At 36.0% G+C, this 6,000-nt stretch overlaps 1 protein-coding gene across 1 annotated transcript in view; it reads left to right on the forward strand.

The window, feature by feature from the left end:
• The window catches only part of LOC105555622 (dystrophin), a gene marked incomplete at its 3' end in the record, with an annotated part of 1,920,295 nt that overhangs the window by 409,091 nt on the left and 1,505,204 nt on the right, over positions 1 to 6,000 (forward strand). The window lies entirely within an intron of this gene.

Raw genomic sequence — 6,000 nt, forward strand, 5'->3', positions numbered from 1 at the left:
TGTGTTTGTGTAAGCCTAAACTATACAGCTAAAAATGGTTCTAGATCTCATGTGAGTAGTTGTAGTTAAATTAATTACCATCATCAGATAAATAGTGTGGAGAAAGAAACATCTGTCTTATCAGATACACACACAGATATCAAACACCATAAAGTCCTGTATACTTTGTTCTAGTTCAGGGTCATAAGACGCTCAGAACATTTTAGCAACCAAGACAAAGAGCAGAACACAATTAATTCTACGATGTAGTGTTCAGAATACCAAAAGAAACAATTGCTCTGGAACAGCAAATCAATTGCTATAAAGCAAGAGAGCTTTTGTGGATCCTAATAAAAAGAACTCACTGTAATACAGTGAACCAAAGTCCTTAACTATATTCCGTACAACATTGTATTTCTTTTTCTTGAGATGAAAAACAAGTTTTTTTTTTTTTGCTTTTCTTGTGTAAAGCTCAGTAAATGAATTAATAGTTCAAGAAAAAGCAAAGCAGTTTAGGAAATACATATGTATATGTATACATACACTTATAGATACGATATATATACCATATATACTACACCATTTAGACTCTATGTATATATGTGTGTATATATGTGTATATATACATGTGTGTGTGCGTATTAGAGAGAGGGACTATAGTTACTCTATTTTGGTCTTCCTGTTACCCATTTCATTTACCCAACCCAGGGCTAAATGCATTGACTAATTAACTGTGTTTAAAATGACACTGGACTGCATCTTGCCTAATTTTCAGTGCAAGTTATGTTTTTTCACTTTGATTTTTTTTTTTTTTTGACGACTCTACAACTTTCCTATGCCAATCCTGCTTCTAGAAAAGCTCAGAATATGAATTTTCTCTCTGGTAAAGCTCAGTCCAAGAGCAAACACACTTCAAATAAGCATCTTTGCCAGGTGTCTTGCTCCAGCTGGATTTAATTAACCCCATCCAGATTGGGTTTCCAGGTGAATTACTCAGCAACCTGATTTTAGAAAAGAGGCAGACATGCATTCAAATGTCATGTTAAGCAATGTTACCACATTGTTTACTGTATGACAGAAGAAAAATTTTCCACAGCTTCAATACAGTTAGATGAGAGGGGATAGAGACATTCGGTCTGTGTTTTAAGTCAGTGCTCATTTATGCAGCCACTTGCTTCACACTAAGGGCCTGAAAATATTGATTTTGCTGTTCATGTACACATTTGCAGATGAGCAAAAATATCAAGGATCAGGCTATATGGTCCTTGTTGGCTCTCTAACATTTTCCCTTCAAGTGGAAGACTTCAATCCTGCAAACATGTTCACACTCTATATTTGTTAATATTCTATTTCATGATTTCTGAATACATTTGTAGGTAATACAGTAAACATACCCAGATTGCCCTGCTTTATCTGTCCCTGACCCACTCTTTCTCTGTCAAAATATCCTTATTTATATATTCTCTCCTGTCATACTGGATGAATCATCAGTAACTCTTTATGCATTACATGGTTACTTTTCAAGAGGTTCTTCACGGTTGTTTAATGCTCTTTCATGAATCATCTCCCCCTTCTTTTTGTGTTTGACAGATGTTCATATGCTTTAAAGAAAAAAAAATGCTTGAACTTTCCGTTCCAAAGAGATTGTCATTGGCATACTTAGGAATGTCATGAGGTGCCCTGATTTCAATAATTGAGTGGCTCAACTATATAGAACAAAGACGTGGAGTTAATATAGAGCATAAGGATTGACTCAGGGTCATGGAAGTTAAAAGTTGTGTGATAAAACGCAAAGTCCACTACATTACCCTTCAAGGGAAGCCAGATTTCTACTTTTTGTGTTAAAACCCAATGATAATTGATTAGAAATATGTACAAGATGCAGATAAAATTACAATAACTCTAAAGTTTCAATTATCTTCCTAAATCCTTATTTTAGTGTATTACCACAGCAAATTAAAAGAATGGACACTAGAGTCAGGAGTGAAGGGAAAACAGAAACACAGTGTATCTTCATGACCCCAACCCTACTTTATCACATTTCAATTCTTAGATGCAGTCAGTGTCAGCTACTTGTACTTTGGTTCCTGATGGTTATAATAATGTGTATGATAATGTTTCTACTTCTTGACAAACTAATTTCTAACAGTATAGGTATTTACTCCATAGTATGAAGCCCAGCCATATTACCTTTCATCCCCAGGTATTTCCTAATTTGATTACTTATAATCGTTTTATTCTTGTAATTTTTGCTTTTATTACATTAAATGGTATGAGTATACCTCTTTTTAAATTTTTACCAAGCTTAGAAAGCACCTTTTGACCAATATGAAAAGTGAGAAAATCATCACACATACTTACTCTCGCCTCTTCTCCACCTCCCATTTTGAATTATACTATGTTTGCATCAGTAGTGTTTGTAACATTTATATCTGTTCTGTAAAGATAGGTGTTTTTGGCTTGAGTCTGCAAATTGAAAATACATCACTGTTGTTATATAAATATAATTAACATTACAGCAAAGTAATAGAAACGAATGTTTGTAAACAATTATGATTTTGTAGACACCGTTCTAGGTAAAATATTCCATCAAGTTCCATGACATAGATGCTATCATTTTACCCATCTCACAAATAGATAAACTGAGTCATAGAGAGGTTATGTAATTTACCTAAAACTATTTGGCTAGTATGTGGTAGAACTAGGATTTAAATTTTACTATCCTAATCATGGTGTTGATTTTATTAAAAATCTGGTAATCCTTGGTTGCAAGTTCATAAATTATGGTCCAGGGTTAACATTAAATGCTGTGTGACTTTCCTCCATAGTTGGTTATTTTTACAGTTTTTACGCATTTGAAAATCATAGATATTTATAATGTTAATTAATTTTAATGGTATAAAACAATTCATTTTTAATGCTAGATGTGACCTCAAAGGCCATTTTGTGCAATGCTGCTTTTTTGAATGAAAATGCCAAAGCTCAAATAAATTACCTGACTTAGATGAGATATCCACACACTCAGGTGGTTAGTTAGTGGCCAAGGAAAAGGGGAAGACAAGGGAAAACAACAAGAATACATAAGCAATGCTCTTTTTGCTCATCATACTCATTTCAACCTTGTATATTATGTTGCAGATGAGAAAACTAGTTTCTCATATGTTCCCACCTGTGTTCTTTTTCTACTCCCATTGCCTACAGAAAAAATGAAGATAAGGCAGAAGGGTGCATGGTGAACTTAAAAGTCCCCTAGTCTACAATTTTTAAATTTTTAATATTTTTTTCATAAGGCATTTTACAATTTACAAATATGCTAGTTTCCATAAGCTTGTTAGCTGTTTGGGGTATTTTGGAATATATGGAGGGATTCGATTTCCTAATAAGTGTACAAAATTTTGGTGTATTAACCAGAGTAGAAGCAATTAAAGAAGAAACAAATCTGTACATTTATTTACGTTTTTATTTTATTATTATTTTTTTTTTTTGAGACAGAGTCTCACTCTGTTGCACAGGCTAGAGTGCAGTGGGCCAATCTTGGCTCACTGCAACCGCCGCTTCCCGGGTTCAAGCGATTCTACTGCCTCAGCCTCCTGAGTAGCTGGGACTACAGGCACTAGCCACCATGCCTGGCTAATTTTTGTATTTTTAGTAGAGTCGGAGTTTTACCACGTTGTCTAGGCTGGTCTCGAAATCCTGGCCTCAGGTGACCCGCCTGCCTTGGCCTCCCAAAGGAGGGATTACAGGCGTGAGCCACCAAGCCTGGCCAAATTTGAATTACAGTTTTAGAAAATGACAGCTAACCTATCCTTGTAACTGTTTTTTTTTTTTTTTTTTTTTGGCAAAGCAAGAGCTCTTAAACAGGAGTCCATTAACAGATTCAAATATCCTAAAATCGTATATAGATTCTATTAACAGATATGGGGACTTATTTGTAGGAGTAGAAGTTTCATAGCTCTCAGCAGATTCTCAAAGGTGTCTGTGATTCAGAAAAGGTGAAGAACCACTTTACTAATGATTTCCAGTGCTGTTGGGATAAATTGTAATTCGTTAATAGCCAAGACCTTATGCAAACTCAACCAGTTTCGGTCTCTCAAACTTATCTCCCACCACTTCATACTTAGAATCTTCCAATGGAGCCAGGCCTGTGAGGTCTTGATTATCTGAGCATGTCTTGCTTTTTTCCTTCACTAAGAACTTCAATTCTCTAATACTCACACAAGTTAGAATTCTGTTATCAATATATTTTTAATGCAAGCCCAAATGTCTATTTAATCCGCCTTTCAGCCTCAGAAAACTTTTTTGACCTCTTCAGATTTTACAAAACATTTTCTTATTATCTGTGATTTTTCACATTTAGAGTTTAATTAATTAATATGACTTCTTCATTTTCCTTGCTCATTAAATTTAAAATCCTTACGAGACAAGAACTGCCTCTTACACTCCTTTGCGTTTTCTCTATTATCAAGTAACATGGTATGTATGTTGTATGTGCTCATCCATTCTCTCGTGTAGTTGATAAATATTTGTTGAGCCTTTATTATGTGTCAGGCTGGGTTTCCAGCAGTGAACCAAACAGGCAATAAAAGATTGTACATTCTAGTGGAAAAGAAAGATACAGAGATAAGTTTAATTAAATTATATAATATGTTAAATAGTGTTAATGAGAACAGTATAAAGCAGATAAGGAGAAAGAAAATAAGTGTATGTGAGTTTGATGTGAGGCATGCAATTTTCTTTTTCATTTATATATTTAGGAGACTGAGTTTTGCTGTCACCCAGGCTGGAGTGCAGTGGCACAATCATGGCTCACTACAGCCACCCAGGCTCAAGTGATTCTCCAACCTCAGTCTCCTGAGTAGCTGGGACCACAGGGGCATGCCAGCACACTTGACTACTTGTTTTTTTTAAAGTCATAGAGACCAGGTCTCACTATGTGGTTCAGGCTGGTCTCTAACTCCTGGCCTCAAGCAAATACTTCAGCCTCAGCCTCCCAAAGTGCTTGATTTACAGGTGTGAGCCAAGGCGCCTGGCTAGGATACAATTTTAGATAGGGCTTGGGCAGGGAAGAATTTTCCAGTGATGTGATTTTCGTGTAAAGACCCAATGGAAGTAAAGTAATGAGCCACGTTGATGTCTTCGAAAAGTGAATACAAATCCAAATGCAGAAAACTATGGATCCTGTTTATGGAATATGAGGAAGGAGACAAGAAATAAAATCAGGGAGTTAATAGGGACCTGGACCCTGTTCGAGTTAGTAGATCACATGAAATATGTAATTTTCACTTCCCCTAAAGTAGAGATTTGAGAAGACGGATATGATGAAACATGTTAACAGATCACTCTGGCAAGTCTGCTGTGCGCTGATTAACACAGGCAAGAGTGAGAGAAGAGGGAACAGTTATGAGGCTATTGTGATAATTCATGCAAGATAAAATGGATTTTGGACTAGAGGGATGGCAGTGAGGATAGTCAGAAGCAGTCAATTTCTGAATACATTTTGAATTAAATGTTGTGTGAGAGTAAAATAGTCATTAAGGATGACTCCAAGGGTTTTCATCTGAGTAACTGCAATTTTAAGCATGTTGTTCATTATTGAGGAAGAGAGAACAGCAAGAAAAATAGATAGGTTTGGGGGAGTGTGATGAGGATAAATATCAGAAGCTCCGTCCAGGACACTTGAAGCTTGTGATGACTAAATGGAGATAATGAGTATGCAGAAGAATCTATAATTTTGAGTTTAGGGAGGAGGTCTGGGTTAGAGATATAAAATTGGGCATTACCAGTAAATGACTGGTATTGAAATCCATGAGACTGGATGAGACAGGGTCTCACTCTGTTGCCCAGGCTAGAGTGCAGTGGCACGATTATGGTTCACTGCACCCTCAATCTTCCTGAGCTCAGGTGATCCTCCCACCTCAACCTCCTGAGTAGCTGGAACTTCTAGGCATGTGACACCACATCCAGCTAGTTTTTCTTTTCTTTCTTTTTTTTTTTTTTTTTTTTTTTTTTGGCAAAGCAAGA

The sequence above is a fragment of the Mandrillus leucophaeus genome, unplaced genomic scaffold (genome assembly GCF_000951045.1).
Source record: "Mandrillus leucophaeus isolate KB7577 unplaced genomic scaffold, Mleu.le_1.0 Scaffold692, whole genome shotgun sequence".
Taxonomy (NCBI): domain Eukaryota; kingdom Metazoa; phylum Chordata; class Mammalia; order Primates; family Cercopithecidae; genus Mandrillus; species Mandrillus leucophaeus.